We start from the raw sequence: 20,543 nt of genomic DNA, 5'->3' as shown, positions 1-20,543 counted from the left end.
AACAAGCCGTTTCGTTTCTATGGTTTCATCACACGAGAGGATAGAAACCTCATAGATGTCTTGCTTTATAATTATGCATTTGCATGCTAATTATTTCTGCATTGCTAACTCGGAAGAGAATGATTTACTGTAATAATAATCTGAGTTTCAATAAGATGAAATAAGATAAAATTTCACTATTTGGGAAACCACAGAAAATGACATCAGCACAATATTGTTCCACGAATATTCTCCATCCGTAAAGAGATTACACGAATGCGCAAGAATGCATTGAAACCGATCTTTCATAACTAAAATCCCTTGACTCATTTAATGCCGAAATGTCTGTGAACCCGAAGAAATTCGTCTATAATCCAATCCGATTACATTTTTGGTAAGCCGTCCGTATTTGTGCTCATATTCTTTGAAGAATCTGTTCTTTGACATAAGTAAAATTAGTTGGAAAAAAAAAATCAACAAAGAAATCCTGGCAATGTGTATAACAACTATTGACAGATAGATTTTTCAACCTGGGTTTTTCTTTGTTGAAAAACCCAGGTTTTTCAACAAAGGAAATCATCAATAGCAGCTGTGATATGGGAATGCTGAACAGAGGGAAAGAAAAATAATCAAGAAGAATGCCAATGACACTTAAGTCGTTGCTGTAGATGGACATTAGTTATTCTTATTACAAGAATCATTAGAGCCCATGTTCAATTTCCTATAATTCCGATTCTAAGATTCAAAGTTGAATATTATTAATCTCATTTATTCAACAGAAGAAATCCAGTAGGACATAATATGTCAAATCTGAAGTGTTAAATCCAATTAATGAAAGAACTTCATGTGCCTTTCCAAGTCGTATTATTCAAGTCGCCTCACGTCTCCAAATAAGTTGGACGATGAAATTCAACTTACACCTAAAAACATTTACAAAATTCATGACTACAGTAGCCAGTTGGTTGGTTGGAGAGGTGGTACGCTATCCACTCACCCAGTCAAGCTGGCAAACATAAATATAAAATTGTATTGGATATAAGCACTATGAAAGGTATTATGTAGTAGAATGAATTTTACAACCTTTCTTGAGTTGTAGTTACATTAAAAAATATATCGATCTGAGTCGAATATGACTGTCGATATTTGCGTCCTAAGTGAAACTGCCATGATATCTGTAACAAATTTATGTTGATCAAAGAACCCTACGAATGTCAAAAGTTAAAAGCACATAGACCCGTTTCTGGTTTCAGTTCCAGACATATGGTTGTTTTTGCTTAATTCTGCAATTAAAATATAGTCCGACTGAAACCAAATTGAAACGGTTCGAAAGTTTTTTAATAGAGATCAAAATTCCAAATTTTATTAAAATTTTAACACGTTTAGGAGTACTGTATTTGTGTCCCTGCAAACGTCCTCTTGAAATGTATAAATATATATTACGTTCCAAGAGATTCATGCAATGTTACTATTCCCTAGCAATGTTATTTATGTTAAATGCACCTATTTTATTGGGAGCCCGTTGTTTTTATGACGTAATCAATTTTTACAGAGAAGCCTTACAAAAATGTTTTTTCTTCTTTAACACAAACTGATGTGTAATACAGTACATTTATGTAGTTCGCTTATCTAGAGGGATCACAAAGGTAGCCCCTCGCTTCTTATATAGCAGCAATAGATTCATGCATTTATCACAAATACCTTTAATGCTGAGCGAAAAATTCCATGACAAATTCCAAACAATTTTAAGAGCAGCGCAATCACTTAAAAAAGTGATTGCGCTGCTCTTAGATTCGTTTGCAAATGAGAGAGAGAGAGAGAGAGAGGGAGAGGACAGGAATATCTGTAATCTATGCCATGCTTCAGCAAACTAAGAAAGCCAAAAGAGAATTAAACTGTCGCGTTCCACTCTTGTATGAATGAAAAGGTACCAAGGCAGTGCATAAGATGAACTATTACCAACACTATTCCCTCCCCACCGCACTCACTAAATTAATAGAATACAACGCTCTTTCTTTAAATCTTGCAAAGTCCTCGATGTCTCGATAAATATGGCTGAAAAGTTCTTGAAAGAAAGTGCGTCGTTTTGACAGCTGAATATATTATATGAAAAAGGGAGGGAGATCGCATAGGTATACGCGATATGCAAGAAACTCCTTAAAAAAGCACATTCCTATCAACACACAACCCCATAAGTATACCAACATAAGTACAGTATTTATAGCAAGCTATGTTTAAACTCTTACGGCTTCATTATATAACGTGCCATTTTTGACTACGTTATATAAACAGATTATGTAATTTATATTTTTTTCAGAACTGTGGTGAATGCTGTAAGAAACTTATTCTGAATATAAGATCTAGTTTATGCACATAAACAAAAGTTCGTATTTTTAAAAACATCTAAATTAGAATAATTTAATAAACTTCTTTCGAAGAATTTGTTGTTCTTTACTTAAAAAAAAAAAAAGTACTGAATTTTGATAATTTCAAATTATTCGAAAATAAAAGAAACACTGATGAAATGAAAATATTACAAAAATTACAACGTAATGCGGTTTTTTTGCTTTCTGTGTAAGGAATCATTATTATTTAGTTTTTGCTCCCAATCTGCGATGTCACACAAGCATAATAAACACCTGCATTAACCTTGCTGCAAGTCAGACGGAAATTCGTTGTTAAGCTACTTTCAGCCGCTAAACTCTCCACGCGTCACCGAGTCCTTAATTAACAGAGCCTATCAGTCAGGTTTCCTTAATGAGTCTGACACAATGAAGTTAAATAACGCTACTTGCTTTCCATGTTTATGATACGGTTGTATCAGGAAGCTATATATATAACATACACATACACACGCATACAACAGTACGAAGAAACGTCATGAATTAAAATAAATTATTTGTTTAAAAATAATAATTTGTGGTAATTTATATTTTATAATAAGTTAACAATCATTTGTTATAAAAATAAATTATTTGAAAATGCTGTACATGCGTGTGCAGGAAAGAAACAACCGGATGAGTTAACCAGTTGTCATGGTGACCGACCAATTACTTGAAAAACTACAGCTTATTTGTGGTAGTTGGGTCACAGCCAGTATATTAAGGATAACATACAATAAAATAGCCGTAATGATGTGCGGTTGACAATTTATCCCGTTTGAAGGTTAGATTCAAAACCTTTTTTTTTTTTTTTTTTTTTTGCTTCTCTCTTCAATTTCTTTTCCTGCTCCAGAATTTATTCATATAAAAATAAAAAATAAAAATAAAATAATAAAATAAATCTTCGCCCACTCACGGTATTAATTAAGTTAGTTAATTAATATGTTACTATTAAGGTTGGTTTCAAAAAACATAATTTTTTTCGCTTTGTTAAAGAAAGTAGTCAAAGGATTCGTCTTTTGTAAAAAAGGAAAAATAATAAGGGGAAAAAATCCCATAAACTTTTCTATATACTGTTACTCTTTTACTGACCAATCTGAACACGGCAATGCCCAGAATTTCCTCCAAAGAGGAAGCAGGAAAGAATTATTTATTTAATTTTATCATGTCGAGTTTCCTGGATAGTTAAGATTACATTATCGTTGTTCTAGTGAGGAAGTTGTTTACACCGCATTGAAAAACTGATAAAATGAAACAGCTGTTTTGGAGTGCAGTTTATTTAGCTTCCCATTCCTTAACGTTAGGGAATGGTTTTCCAAAGAACTATGGCGTAGCAGCGTCCTATCAAACATATTTTCATACTGCTTTTTAAATAATTTAACAAATAGCTAGGTGAAATTAGTAATAATATCATCGTGTAATATTTAATAAAATTTACATTTTATTTCTAAATTTTATTTATTTTGAAATAAATTATTTTTAAATATTTATTTTTAAAATATCATTATATCATACGACTGAAAGAGTAATCGCATTTCTAAAAGTATTTTAAAACATACGAATATTTAGTGTAATGGTTTTTTTAATGTTTTTCCCGCCTACAAAAGGTTATAATCTATAGTATTGTGGGGGTTAGCATTTGTATTAATTTTAATAATTGTTTTGTATTTTTTTTCCAAACATGGAACTTTTTACAAATCATTACACTAAAAAAGATATTTTATTTATTTATTTTACATATCCTGGTTATATCATTTTAAAAATTTTTCCTGCTAGGAAAGAATCAGTACTGTCACCTATTGTCTCACAAAATAAACGCTATATTATAATAATTTTGTGAAACTGAATGGATATAAATAAGAAAGACAGACGGGAAATCAGGTGAACGTGATTGGTATCATGTAATTTGTCAGCTGAGTATTTCTGTGCAATCACAGGCATGTGCGTGATTGCTTTTGTTTACATTTACTATTTCCTCAGTAAAATATGTTAAGAGTATCTTGCTTTCAGAATACGCAACAGGCGAGTTATTGCAGCTGTTGCCTACAGTTTGTATGTGGTAAAATGCTAATATAAAGGCTGGAGACACTCTGGTGTAGAAATTTGCATGATGGCGTTAATAAAGGTTTCAATTCCACTCCCACCTACAAAAGGTTTACAACCTTTTGTAGGTTGGAGTGGAATTGAAAAACAGTTAAGAAACAAGTATATAACTGATAAAAGTTTTTAGGGGGGGGGGGGGAATAGGCATGATTAAATTTCTTTTACAGGAAAACCTCGCTTAACGCGAATTCGATATGCGTGATAATCAGTTAGGGCGATTCAGTGAAATTATACTTTTCCGGCCTTAAGCGGATGATAAATCAGTTAATGCAATTTTTTTTTACGTTATACGAAATTTTTTGTCGCCAATCTGCAGCGAACGGAAAAGCTGGAAGTCATTAAAAGACACGAAAGCTAATAATAAAGTGATTGTGCGAGAACTGGGATATAGCGGGTCTAGAGTTCGGATTATATTAAAGACAAAGAACAAGGAAAATTTGCTTCTTCTATCACTCTGAATTGAGGATTATAACCAAAAAAGAATACCTCTTAGTACAAGGAATATTCAGGCAAAAGCTCTCAATATTTTTACCTCATTGAAAGAGGCCAAATTTCAAAAGGAATGTGAAAGCTTCACTGGATGGTTTGACAGTTTTAAAAATCGAGCTGGACTGCATAACGTAAGAATAATTGGGAAATCTGCTTGCTAATAAAGATTCTGCGGCCAATTTCCTGAAGAATTGCAAAGCATAATTCAGGAAGATGATTATGACGATTGGCAAATATTCAACGTCGTCGAAACTTGTCTCTTTTCAAAGCGTATGCTGACTAAAACTGAAGCATCTCAACAAGGTGTAAGTTCTTTTCACTTAAACTTTGATATCATCCAGGTCTAGCAACTCACTGATGAGACCTCAAAAAAGGTTGAAACCGGTCTGGGTAGTGACCTCTCCTCATAATGTAAAGCAGTATTACATCTCCTTGGAGCCTTGTGTGTTTTCACATTATGAGAAAATATCAAGGATAGTGAGGGAGCTTGCTTCACCTTTGCTTCGAGTTGCCTTGGTGTTGTACTACCAGGTGGTCACTTACGCTTGGATTCGCCGATAGTTCTTCAGCATGAAACTCTTAGATCGTAGTTTTCGATCTTAGAGTTTCGCATACTGGCTGTAAAATAACAAGGGATTTTTATCCCCTTAATTTAAAAATTTAAGCAATTGATATTTATTAATTTTAATGGTTTTATCCTCTAGCATAGCTTATACTGTATTTTTTTTCCAAATTTACGCTAACTGATAGATGAATTATAATTATTCCTATTTTTATTGTATTCGCTTAACGCGATTTCGCTTGGTGCGCATTAATTGGTGAATTAATTAATCGCGTTAAGCGAGGATTACCTCTATTCCTTAGTTGGAATATCCAATTTGATCGACTAATAAAGCAATTTAAAACTGTAAATGCAAAATAATAATAAATCGGTTATTATTATTATTATTAAAAATACAAAATTACAAAAAAATATACAGTACTGTACAAAATGAAAAACGAAAAAAAAACTTAATCTACCCACGCTACTAATATACTATAGGTTTACAAAAACTCGTGAGCGGGAGTCACATTAAATATTTTATGTCAACACATGCTTTCATTGTGCACATTTTAAACATTACTGAAATAAAGAGCCAGCATATACCACCTATTGGCCTACGCTTGGACTTGCCGAACTTTTATAGTTTTCTATATTCGGCATGAAACTCTTAGATAAATTTGCTATCTTTGAGTTTCTTATTCTGCTAAGAAATAATGTTGGATTCAATATCCACTTAATTTGAATCAGTCTTAATCATTTTTAATTATTGCTGTTTGAGTTCTATCGAAAAATATTTTTCTTGATTTCTTCTGTGCTCAAAGTCTTGAATCATAGGTTTCATATTCCTCTCTCTCTCTCTCTCTCTCTTTTAGGCGACGAGCCAAAGTACTGAAATGTGCATCCTTTTATATAGTTACACCCTTATAAATTTTTCGTAGGGCCTGGAATTTTCCACTGCTTCATTGTCAGTACCGAGAACGCTTTTCATTACAGTCGCAGCAGCTAAAGGTTATGAGACTGTAGATTTATGTAGGTCAACTGCGTGTGTTCTCCAGCCGGGCTGTCTATTTGCGAGACAAAAAATAATAAAAAAAAATTACGACAAAGTAAGTTTGTCGTAAGTTTTTTTTTTTTTTTGTCGTAAGTTACATCCTAGAAGGGATTCGAACCCAGGTCTTTCCAACTGCAGGGTGAGTGTCCAGATAGCCTTTTCGACTGCATCACAGATATTTGTTATCTCCTCGCCTTTATAGTTATTGAGGATCATTGATTTAATGAAAATATTTCATGCAAAATGAATTTTGAGGGAAATATTTTATTTCTATCTCATGATGACTGTTATTGAACTTTTAAACAGTAGTGGATGTTAATGGAGGATTCTTCACAACATTTTTTGTAAACAATATCTAGACTGTACGCCTTCCCTTCTCTCTCACAACACACACAAAGTTCCGCTCACAAAAGGTTGAAATTTATACTGATATTACTCAAAAAACAAAGTAGGCTTGCTTGGCAGGGTAATTAGTTTACATGCTTTTCCACCAACAGGCTGTAAGTTCGAATCCCCCAGTGGATATGATTTTGTGAACGTCTTAAGTAATGGATGAATTTCATCTCCTGACGAGAGCCCATTCCCAACTTAATCTGGAAGCAGATTATCTAATCCTAAGTCTTTTGTGAGTGGGATTCACATTATAAAAAAACGTCGTAGGAAAAAGTCATCTATCAACTGTTTAAATTATTATTATTATTATTATTATTATTATTAGGACAAGCGATGCATATCCAGTATGAACTAACATCACATTAATATGACTTTACAAACATTCTGTGGTATTGTCCGCTGAGGTAGAGGCCAGCAACCAATAAAATATGATTTAACATATTTTTATTTTTTTCGAATAACCTTCTGGTTTCTCGGAAAAATTAAACGTCATACAGAATAGATAATTTTTGTCTATATCTAGCACGAAGAGAGCGACAAATAAGCAAAACCACACAAAAATGTCGCTAAAAAAGTGACGACAGGAAAATAGAACAAAATAAAAAAAAAATTAAATCCTTTGACGGATGCTAAAAATCATTAAACGGGAGAACTCCCATTTCTCCTGCTTCCGTTTCATGAGCATTCTCCGTTCGTACCGTTCTCATTCCACTATGTAACAATTTTATGTGGACATTGGTCATCGTTCATTTTTATCGCAGGTTCAAACTGAAGCATTCCTTTTATTTGGAGTATACAATCCGAGCTTCAGATTTTAGTTATTAAATAATTAGATCACAAAAGACAATAAAGGTTGTTTGGATTTCTTCTAGTCTTTAAGTGGTCTTTTTATTAACTCAGAAAATGCTCTGGCAAAACAAGGCAAAGAAATTCTACCGGTGTAAACAATATCTAGAGTGTGCGCTCTCTCTTCTCTCTCTCTCACAACACACACACACAAAATCCGATTTATTTTCTTCTTTCGTTTCGCAGCCTTCACTTTTTGACAACTTTTTAATGCGTGGTTTTCTCGAGGATACGTCGCTATCTATGACGAGTTCTGGAGATATTTTCCCGCTAACTTGTCGCCCCAAACTACCTTCAATTTCGAACGCTAAAGCGAATTTTGCTCGCTTTATGACAGAAGAAGGGAGACCCACTAATGGAATCGTTTACAGCCTTAACTTCAGAAAAACCAGATGCAACGATGCTACTGTAGCAGTAAATCAAGTCACGCACTCTTTTTTTAAAACAATTTCATTTTTTTTTAAATATATATACATTACTTTATAGCTTGTCAGGTATAGTAAAAAAAAAGGCCGAAATTTTTGGTTTAGAATTTTATTCAACTGCTTTAATAATTCCTAATTCCTGCTAGAACGAATGAACACAATATTTTTGTCATTCATCCAAGTTTTGCTGCTTTAGTAATCCGTAACAAACACGATCTTTCAATTGCAAGGTTACGTTATTCATTTCAGCATGAAAAGAAATTACGTTGCATGCGGATTAACGTCATATTTGTGCTTCCTGCTTCTGTGACATTTTACGCTTTGTTTAATCCTGGTTAAGTTGCACCCTTTTGGTAAAAACTTCCGATAATGCTTCAAAAAGAATGGCAAATTTAGAGTTCTACTATAATGCAAGTAGCCTGAACAAATAAGGTTTTTTAAAACAGATTTATCTTCCAGTGATATGACGTATAATATTTCTAAAGTGGTAAAACGATTAATTTTTTTTTTTACAACAGATAAAGGAATAATGGATATCCTTGAATGATATTTAACTAATTATACACATGTGAATGTCTATTACAGAAGTAGTCAGAGCAGGATTTATTTTCCTTGCGTTAAAAATCGAGGTTGCTTGAAACTTGTATGCATAATTCTAGTTTCAAGCAACCTCGATTTTTAACGTGTATTATTATACGTTAAAAATCGTCTGGTGTATTATTGTAACGTGAGTGAGAGTCAGTGTGCCTACTCCTAATCCCAACTAGTATTTTAATGTATGTACCTACTTGCGTGTGTGTTCTGTGGACGATTTTGCTGAATTGCAGTTAAAAAAAATTGGGAGAGAAAAAAATCCTACTTATCTATGCCGATAGAAATTTTGTAACCTTCTAATAATCTGTTTCTATGCTTTACATGTAAACCATGTAAAAAGGTATAGTGATCATTAGTACCACCTCTATTATTATTTCATTTACTTTTAATGTCCTATAAAAGATCAATGCATAATCAAAAACTAAAAAGTTACACAAAAACTAAAAGTTCTTGTGCATACTAACTGCACAGTAATTTTTGTTTTCTTTTGTTTTACACGAGTAGTCAATGGGGATCATTGATGAGCCAGACGAGTCATCATTCTGTAAAGTAAAGTAAAGATAACACTTTTTTTTTTCTTGATAATGGTGAAAGGGAAATGAGATTAAATACGGCGGACAAATATACCAGTAAATAACGTTCAAAAAGACCGACCGCTACTGCAGTGTGGCCCAAAACAAGATGTTCGTGAAGTTACTTATTTTTTGCAAGAAAATGAGCTTCACCAAGTGACATTCACCGTGAAATGGTTGCCGTGTATGGCGAAATGGTGATGTCAAAGAAGCAGGTGTGTTTTTGGTGCCATGAATTTTAAGCAAGTCGTGGTGACATTGAAGATCGACATGGGGCGGGCAAACCTTCATGGAACAAGACAGAAGACAACATTTCGCGCAATATGCGCAGAGTTCTTGAAGACTGACAAATAAAATTGCAACTGAAATTGGCAACTGCACAAGTTATGAACTTCAGTAAGTCCACTGTTTACGAAATTGTTCACGATGTCCTTGGCTTTCAAAAGGTGTGCTCCCGATGGATTCCCCGACAATTGTCAGAAGAGTGCAAGGCAACAAGCATGAGAATGTGTCTGGAACTATTGCGATACAGCGACAAAAGCAAGAATTTTCTCGCTCGCCTAGTCACAGTAGACGAAACGTGAGTTCATCACTTTACCCCGGAGAGTAAACAGGGCTCCATGACTGGAAACATTCGCAATCTCCAGTGTGCAAAAAATTCAAAACTGTTCCCATTGTCCGAAAAGTCACAGCTGTATTTTTCTGGGATCGCCAAGGCGTTCTGTTGGTGGACTTCTTGTCGAGAGGAATAATCAGTGCAGAGTTTTACTGTGCAACGTGGGCAAACTGAAAGCAAACATTCGACGCAAACGACCAGGATTCCTGACAAGTGGCCTGATTTTGGTGCACGACAGCGCTACTCCACACACACACACACACACACACACACACACACACACACACACACACACACACACACACACACACACACACACACACACACACACACACACACACACAGCAGCAGCAGCAGCATACATCACTCGTGAGTGGTTGCGCTGTAATCGTTGGGAAACTCTGGAGCATTCCTCCTCCCATGCAGCCGAGACAGCGCTTTCATGCTTCCATTTGTTCAATCTCCTCGAGAAACACCTCTGAAAAGCATTTCACAACGGATGAGGAAGATCAGGCGTACGATGTTGGTTACGGGGTGTGGGCACGGACTTATGCAGTACTGACACTGATAAACTAATCTATCGTTGGGATAAGAGCATCAATAAATTTGGAGAGTGAGTGGAGAAGTAGAGCCTCCATAGCTCAGTCGATATTGACAGAGCCCTTTAGTTGGAGAGACCAGGGTTCGATTCCCGTCAGTCAGGCGGGGAACCTTTATATGTTCTCTTTCGACGGAAGATGAGTTAATCAGTCTCATACGGAAATATGGTTTTTTTTTTCACTCGGAAACTCGAGTTTTTCGTCCCCCAGAATAGGCAAACCGGCCCTGTGAACACACACACACGGATTACAGTCATGAATATCGCCGTTAGGGGATGCAGTGGAGGAATGATGAACGGCTGCATTAATTCGTCATAAGCCCCTCAGTAGGGGAAGGAACTCGACCCACCCTAATGGACGGATGGGAAGGATAGGATAGGAGTGGAGAAGTAGTGCATGTTCACTTGTTTCTTGTTATTATAATTTCAACTTCCTATTATTAAACATTTTCCAGGAAAAAAAAAAGTGTTACTTTACTTTTCTGAAACCCCTCGTATAATAATTGACTACGATGTAAATAAACTGATCTATGTAGATTAGGCCTCCCAAAATGAATTTTGGACTCCAGGGATGTCCCAATGTAACAACAAAACAATTATGTACAAAGTGTAAATTATGAATTTTCAGAAGCAACATGCAGTTAAGTAAAAAATATCATCATCATGTGTCCGTCCAGGAGGATGACTATCATGATGTGATTCATAGATAACTACGGGCGTAAGGATAGTGTGGTGAGGACCCTATCTCTCTCCCGCACATTGTTGTAAGTATTCATGGCTGTAGATCCGTGTGCGTGTGCGTGTGTGTATTCATGGGACTGGTTTGCCTGTTCTGAGGGACGAAAAACCCTCTACCTCCGTATGAGACCGGCTAACTCACTTTTAGTCGAAAGAGACCAGATAAAGGGTCCTCACGTCATGGAATGGGATCGAACTCGGGTCAAAAAATATGCTTATATTCTATATATCAGTGGTCGGGAACTCGCGGTCCTTGGATCCATTGCATGCAAATACAAAATATTTCTTAATATGTAGTTCGACATACAAATTAGCCAGAGCCGCCTAACTTCAGAATCCTACCAAAGATCAAGTTTTCTTAATAATTTCAATATCTAATATCAAATTTATTTATATTTGCATAGAAATAATTATGCATAAATAAAATTAAATCGGCTGTTATTTAATGAGTTGCTGATTTATTTATTTTCTTCAACCTCCTAACACGTAATAGCTATTTCACCCTCATTATGAAGCTAGATGAGGATGTGGCTAGTAAAAGATTTCCGACTTCTGCATTATATAATCAAATAGTTTCATCTTTTCAGATAAGATGGATGGTGTTATTCTACCATGATTGAGTTCTGCTTACATTCCGAAATTGTGCAAGTTTCCGTTGTCGTCCGAAAGAAATGGCCAATTTTCTTTTTAAATTCAAGGATTTACTAGTGGAAGTTTGCTAATTGCAACTAAATTAAATAATTAATTAAAATGATTGTTTCATTAGATAATGCATCAATGTGAGTTAGTAAAAAGTGTAACTTTCCTTTTAGCACAGAGATCTATATAACAATAAATGCAAATTGTTTTGGGCAGAATAACGATTTATAAAAATAATAAAGGACTAATGATTGTGGCGTCAATTTTGTTTCTAAAACTATTTAATGTTACTCTAATATAAAATATATAAGCATTCATTCCATTCGGATATATTCATGTTTATGCATTTTATCAGATCGCAACTTCTTCCTTGAATATCTGAAAGCTAAACGAGGAGTCTTCTCGACCTCTGATCTAGAATATCTTAAATTACAGCTAGATATCCACAAGTAATATGGAGCATGAGAGTTTTTCCCTTTGAAGAAAAACAGCTGACAAGTGTGATCCAGCCAGTTTCATTGATACAATACGAACTCAAGAAAGCATTTAATATTCTGTGGCATGCGTTCTTTCACACGTAATTAATGTAATGATGTAACGTTTGTTAGCTCCATTTACTGAAGATTTATACCAACAAGCAACGGAGTTTCTTTTTACCAATCTCTCTTTGTCTAGCGTATTAGTGATACTCTTCGTTAAGTTAAATTTCTACATATTCCTGAATATGTTATTATGAAACGTATTTATTAATTTTATCAACTAATTAAGTTTAATGGGGATTACAATTTCACTAAATGGTAGAAGCATTGAAAAAAAAAACTTAATTCATTAGTTAATTTTAATTTCTGATTAAAGCAGGGCTACTTTTTTTTTCATGAAACGCGATGTTTGCAAATTCGATATTTATGCATCATAAGTTTTTCAAAAAGTTTGCAATTAATAATAAAGTACCAAAAATCGACTCACTCTTACAATAATCAAAGATACGTAAATTGTTTCATCTCATTATATCTGCGAACTAGTCAAAATTAGATCCTTACTACTACAGAGCATTGTTGCTGTGAGGGCTATTTTTGAACATTATCAAATCAGGTGAAAATCTATCTAAGACTAAGACCTTAGACCTTAACCTACTTCAACCTAATTCAGACCTTAACTTAATTAAAGTTAAAATCTATCTAAACCTAAGACCTTATTTCGAATATATATATATATCTATATATATGTTAAAGATACTAAGCTATTTTAAACCTGATTTTACTCCATTTCCCAAGTAAGCAAACAGACAAATAAGTCAAGTTTGCGCCTGCACGTAGTGTGGGTCTAACTGACCCACAAGGTAGTGAAAGTCTAGGCAACTCGTGGTAAAGGTGTAATAAGCTCTGATCACTATTCTTAATATTTGCCCCTAATGCAAAGCCCATCTCCTTGAGGAGATGTATGATACTATGCATTAAAGGCAAGGGGCCACTACCCAGACCGGTTTCGACCTTTATTGAGGTCTCATCAGTGGGAGCCAGGCTTAGAAATACCAAGGTTAAGTAATACAGAGCTTATAAGCTCTGTATTACTTAACCTTGGTATTTCTAAGCCTGGTATTTCTCTCTCTCTCTCTCTCTCTCTCTCTATATATATATATATATATATATATATATTCGAAATAAGGTCTTAGTTAGTCTGATACTCAAGTGGCAGGAAATCCTCCTCTAATCTCGAGATTTTCATCTCACATAACATCCAAACCAGAAAATTCACACAATTTATCGGTAGAACAGCCATCTGATATTCTTAGGAAAAAAGTTATAGCAATGTAGTAACAAAATCTTACAGATTTCAGCTCTCTACACTGATTACATGTCATCTTACACTGATTATACGTTCACGCTGACTGCTTGTAAGCAGTCAACGGGAACTATGTGTCCAAGAGAGGGAACGACAAAGATGATTGCTTTCTTAGTCTCATCCAGTAATTATGCAAATACCTCGGGTGAAGATGAGATTTGGAGTTCTAGAATGCTGCCACCCTAATGTTGAATATTTAAACATTCTCATCGCTAGAATATGCGCATGCACGAACAGCTAAAGAGATAGACTTTGAAGTTTGGTCAACGCCTAAAATTTGCACGAAACACCTGGCTGCCTGAGCGCAAATTGCCTTTGATCTATAAACGGTAATTAACTTTCTTTTCAGTTTTAGTAAATATTATGCTTGAATAGATAGTTTCGAAATAAACACCGGTAGGGTAGTGTAGGATATGATGCATGTAAATTTTTTTTTTCGGTCCACAAAGAACGATTCGGAATGCTCACGTATTTTGGACTTAATAAAATGGGAGGACATTGATGTCTTCACTAGTAGAAGTGAGCCATAGTTCCATGCATGGGTAATGGCTTTGCTTGTCGAATTTTTTTAAGATGATGTATTATATAATATTACACAAAGATTTTTCAATAATTTACCATAAGCAAGAAAACGTTTTGGCATTTTTGTACAAAATGTGTTCGTTTACACTTAAACGAGAGACTCCGTAGCTCAGTCAGTATAGACAAAGCCCTTTGGTCGTAAAGACCTGGGTTCGATTCCTGTCGGTGACGTAAGGTACCTTTATCTGATCTCTTTCGACTAAAGGTGAGTTAGTCGGTTTCATACACAGGTAGGGGGTTTTTTCACCCGGAAACTCGGGTTTTTCGTCCCTCAGAACAGACAAACAGCCCCGTGAGCACACATGGATTACAGTCATGAATACGTCCCAGTCATATGCAGGTCCGAGCCCGGATAAAATGGCGGGAAGGGGGAAGTAATGGTGACCTACCCTGTAAAAATCTCACCAGGAATACCTTGTGGTCAATGCCTACAAAGTCACCAAAGTGTCGGAAACGACTGAAAGTGAAAAATCAGATCAGATACACTTAAGCAATTTTTATGTGGATCTCACTCACGAACAATCGCAATTTGGCGGATTTGCATCTGCAAATATAATTTTTGCAAACGAAAGTATATTCTTCTGACTTTTTATTATTTATTATGTGTGTTATTGCAATGATGTGACTTAACTGGCTTGGAAGCAAACACATTTTTGTATTCCCCCTCCTTTTTTTCATATCAGATTAAAAAATATTTATTTTAATGTGCGGTATAACGATACTTGTATTGGAAGCCATGACCATCTCTGTTCGATATGCGCCTACCTTAAGATAATAATGTGTTGAGTAGATGGATGGCAAAGGTGACTCAAGTCTTTGAGTATAAATTTAAAATAATAATAATAATAATTGGAAATCACTTAAGCTGGAAAAAACGAAGTTTTCCAGTAAGTAGTACACAGAAAGATGCTTTCACAGGAAGAGAATAAATTTTGATCTTCTAGCTTATAGACGCTACTCGTGCGTGTGTACAGTCGATGAGAAGTTTGTTACTAAGCTGGCAAACAACAACAGGTTGCTATCTTTAGGCCATCAACTCTTCCTCATAATAAAAAAAAAGAAGAAAAATTATCATTCTTTGAATCATTTCGCATTCTACTTCCTCTAAGCTTCTAGTCCGGAAGCAACTTTATTTATTTATTTTTATGGCTCGGCGAAAGCCAACAACAGTATAGCCAACGACGATAGCATACTCCAGGACTATTTCTTTATTCAAATAGTCAGAGACGTACATAAAAGTGTATACGTCGTCTAAAGATAGCAACCTGTTGTTGCCTGCCAGCAGTAGTAACAAACTTCTCATCGACTGTACACACGCACGAGCAACGTTTATAAGATGGAAGATCAAAATTTATTCTCTTCCAGTGATCTGTGCACTACTTAGAGGAAAACTTCGTTTTTTTCAGCTTAAGTGATTTCCAATTAAACAAGACAGTATGCTTGGGAAGAATTGACAGGTTGTCTTTTAAGTATACCACATTCTCTTTCCATTTCTATCCTCGCAGAAAACTATTTATTATACAAATTTTCTCTTCCTATAATGCGTACAAATGAATCATTCTCTCACTTTTTATTCTTATTTATTTATTTTTCCATAAATCTTTATACACAAGCGTAACAATACGGATGTTTACCACAGCGAAATTAGATAATCAATATAAATAAATTTTAACCAACATCCCCAGACTTGTTATATATCTATTCTTCACTATTTGCATATTATGTTCACTAGCAGAGCTTCGTTCAGCCTACAGCAGCAAACTAATAATATCTGTCATATATATATATATAATCAGGGGTTCAAACTTATAAACTTCAATTAACTTTCCTCTTCAACTCCTGTTAGACGAACAACTAAACCCATTGATTATCCTCAAAGTTGTGATACAGTCCCTTTACATGCGTAGTCAATTTCACAGAATAATTTCGATTTTTCTTGATATCCGTTGTTGTTATCGTATGGGAGTATCTAGGATATCTCTCTCTATTTATTCTCCATCGACTAAAATATCGAATTCTGTATTCATTAATTTGTCTAAAGCCTGTCCATTCAACCTGATATTATCCCCATACTGAAACGGTTATACATTCATTTGTTCACATTACATTTGAAAGTTCACTTCGTTCACGCTTATTTTAAGAGCATCTGGTCATCCAACAATCGATTACTCTACCACATGTTTTACTTAAGGCACTTTTAGAAAATGTGGTGCTTATTTCCAACTCTCCCAAACATAATGTATGAAGACACTGTATTACAAAGTCATCTGGATAAGGTTGTTTAAACGAAAGGGCATATTTAGAACCAAAACTGTTCCCAAAACCGTATCAATAAACTCGAAGGTGATGTGAAGAAATGCAGACTATGTCAACTACTCGAATACTTTATTCTCATTCTGCCACTGGCAAGAAAGAAAAAAAGAAAGAGCTGCTGCTGCCACGACTGACTGTACACTGAACTACCTACCGCTTATCAATTCCGTGCCCACAGGAAACGAAGTAAATATCCCACACATAAATTTGTCGATTCAGCGCACGCAAACGACCAGAACATTCCCCCCCCCCCTTACCTTCCTGTTAAAAAAAAAAAAAAGAAAAGAAAGAAAAGAAAAGCGTTAATATGCTTCGCACAGTCAGTGACGTAGCCAGTACTTATGCCAAGTTCCATCAGCAAAACTGCGTAGTCCTAAAAACTACGTTTCTGAAGGTAGGATCTTAAAGAAAAGCAATAGAATTACAACTGCAATTCTTTTTATTGTTTGCATTATTTTCGAGCTAAAGACAAATAGCATTTTGTATTATTTAAAGCTCAAGTTCCGGTTCATAACCGAATTTCTTACACTATCTAGATTAGGCTTTTTTAGAAATTGCGTTGGTTATAGAGAATAGCAGGAATAAGACACTGCAAATTCGCACCACAATTCGACAAAAACGCTCGGTCTGGAAACGCACACCTGCTTGCCTTCTGAAGTGTTAGCAGTGATTGGCAAACCAGTGGTGGAACCTTCTTATGAAGAAGTAAACTTTTTTAAATAAGTGAATAGTTGATCATCATTGCAAAATATATGACGACAACTGAAACTATACAAGCAGGAAAGACAACCAGGAAATTTTGGTATAAGAATTTAGAATTCTCGATTTTGTAATTTATGAGCAAGAATAATAAAAAAAAAAAATATTCAAAAAAAGTAATAAAAATGATCACACCGTTCAGATATTTTGTATTAAGCACAATTTATGGGCTGAAGACTCTTAAGAGAAAGAAAGAGAGAGAGAGAGAGAGAGAGCTTGTTATTATGTTGCATCCAAAATTTCTTTCGAGGTGGTTATTCATCCCAACCTACTTACGCACCTACTACAATTTGATTCGCATGAAAACACATCATCCCACAGCAGTTCCAGCAAGGACTAATGTTTATATATTCTTCTCACATAAAAAATAATAATAACAACCTGAGACAAATCATCTTATTTCTACAGATTTGTTTCTTTGGCTGTTATTTGCTATTTTCGCCATCTGAAGTTCATTACTTTTTTTTTTTTTCAGCAGAGAAAGATGATCCAGTAACCTAATTATTATACAAACTCACAAATTTATTTATTTATTTGAGGTGGGGGGGGTTTCCATATTCCCTCTCGGGATCTATATTCAAAGGGAGTAAAACCAGGACACATGATGTTCTGGGAAAAAAAAAGTTTACGTTCACTTGACATAAACGTAAATTCATTTTGAATTCAATGATATGAACAAGATCCCCCCGTAGCTCAGTCGGTAAAATCGAAGCCCTTTGGTAGGAAACACCTGGGTTCGAATCTCGTCTAGAAGGGAAAGAACCTTTATCAGGACGTTTCAATTGAAGGTGAGTTACCCGGTCACAAACAGGGGGTTCGGGATTTTCCTCCCACAAACCAATCCCATGACCAGACATGTCCACAGACATAAAATACTTACCTTCGAGAGGGATGCAACAGAGAAATGGAAAGCAGGCAAAATTAAATTGCCTAAAACTCCTAACAGGGGGGATTCAACCCGTCTAAGGAACAGAAGAAAACTGGATGGATATAAACAGAACGAAAAAAATATTTTCAGTTGTGGCAATGCTTTTAACCCCACTAGAATTGCAGTCAGCTAGGAATACCAATAATCTGTCACAATTACATACGTTAAAATGAAAACCAGTTTCTTATTATAGGAAAGGTGTACTATAATAGCTGTAATATTAAAGTAGACAAGTGTCATAGCAGAAGGGTCTGGACAAAATTTTCTCTAGCAAAAAAAAGCAAGTCATGAAATAATAAAACTTAAGATCTAGGATACAATAAGCACATTCCAATGACCGGCGGCCATGCTTTATTAGGCAAAGGGTTGAGAAATAGTTAGAAGGCCTTAGAGTCGCTGCAAGACGTCCGATCTAGCTGCAGACTTGATAGACAGTCAACTACATGACCAGTTAACAGTCGACTTCATAATGCAGATGTTCAAAAAATTTTCCAATTCTTCAAGTGAATTAAAAAATAATAATAATAAGTGTATCAAAAGATAAATATTAAAGTATATCTTATAGTATACCTGAAATATAATTTAGCTAATGTTAATTTTATATGATTACAGACTTCGAGCGATCATGTACTTTTTGAAGCTATTTCGTGAGATACAAAAATGAGTTTTGTAAAATGAGTAATTTTCTAGAAATCTAGGATGTAATAGATTCTTTACCCAGCTGTCACAAAAGTTGCTACCTTCCCCGTCATTGAGATCTCAATACCTAATTTATGGGTGATTTTCAAAGTTCTAAATACGGTATATACATTTATCAAAGGCTGTCTCATTTAGCCACTTTCTCATTCTTCTGAAAAAAAAAAATTTTTTTTATTTGATCCTCACGCTAAAGCAACATACTTAGAAATAGAATGATCACATTTAAGAAAAATTATCATTTTAAAATTTAAAACATTACGTTAATTAGTTTATATGACAGTGCCTGATACAATTGTATTATTATTATTATTATTATTATTATTATTATTATTATTATTATTATTATTATTATTTAATAAAATAAAGTTGTTTTTGGTTTTTTATTCTAAGCGAATGTTCGTATGTCTCTGACGTCTTTTCTAAGTAGATAGGAATATCTTCGTTGTTAAATTATTACAAAAATATTTCGTAAGAACATAAGTTTTACGCCGCCATGATCTGAAATATGTTTTATGAATAATATCTGGTGACGCTTGTTGACAAGCGCTTACTCACAGGTGGCACTGGCTTCAAAGAATTGTTACAGTTGACGGCGTCTGCAAAGACAGTGAGATAAACCAAACCTTTGAACTATGAAAGCTTTCTGGTAGTTACTGATACATCGACCGTATCACGGAAGTAATATTGGTGCTGCTATTGAATTTATTAGCATATTTAGGTGGCTGTTGGTGCGTATTCTGCGAAGCGGCACGCATTCAGTAAAATGCAATGTTTTCTATTAATCTGTCCTTGTTACCTAAGCCTAAATTTATATCACTTCACGAGACCCACATGTAGACTTTTTTAAAGCTATTGTGATTGCTAAATACAACATACCTTTATTATAGACGTAGCAGACAAAGACGTACACTTTCATGCGGCTTAGTCTTTTGCCACGCGTGCTGCCATTGCCCTGTTCCATGACTCGTACCGAAGAAAGTTTCAGTAAACTTGCTGGAGTTCACAGCATTGTCAAGCTATTCCTACTTCAAGATTAAGATAGCAGGTGCTGACCTCTAACGATAAGAGACGAAACATAAAGTTCTACAGGAGAGCTACACTTTCAGATTTTAATCTAGTTCAAGGTCATTAAACTGCAGTAGAAGTCATGGTCATGTGTTATGCGGTGATGTAATACTGTCGTTTGCAATACTCGCTTTTTTTGTTGTGTAATTTGCTTTCGTAGTTATAATTTTTTTTGTAATATATTATCAAAATAAGTCAAATTTATTTCTCAAGTAAAACTTATTTGTATGTAGAGCATTAATGAAACCAAATGTGCGTATTTTGAACTCGCATTTAATGCTTACATTCATACTGTTAATGACATCTCAAGACCGAATGCTGTCAGTACGTCACTTCCTCCCATAGCACTTGAATTTCCCATTGCGTGTGCAATTGTTATGATAAAGTTAC

General features: G+C 34.8%; 1 protein-coding gene across 1 annotated transcript in view; it reads right to left on the bottom strand.

The window, feature by feature from the left end:
- Positions 1-20,102, bottom strand: part of LOC150101658 (uncharacterized) — a 321,244-nt gene extending 301,142 nt beyond the window's left edge. The window contains exon 1 of the mRNA XM_090399849.1: positions 19,965-20,102. The gene's annotated coding sequence lies outside the window, so the exon portion shown is untranslated. The remainder of the gene's footprint in view (positions 1-19,964) is intronic.
- Positions 20,103-20,543: the final 441 nt, after the last annotated feature.

Source organism: Typopeltis vanoorti, chromosome 11, assembly GCF_054136105.1.
Source record: "Typopeltis vanoorti isolate ZY-2024b chromosome 11, IOZ_Tvanoo_1.0, whole genome shotgun sequence".
NCBI classification, from domain to species: domain Eukaryota; kingdom Metazoa; phylum Arthropoda; class Arachnida; order Uropygi; family Thelyphonidae; genus Typopeltis; species Typopeltis vanoorti.
This window is presented reverse-complemented; position numbering and strand designations above follow the sequence as displayed.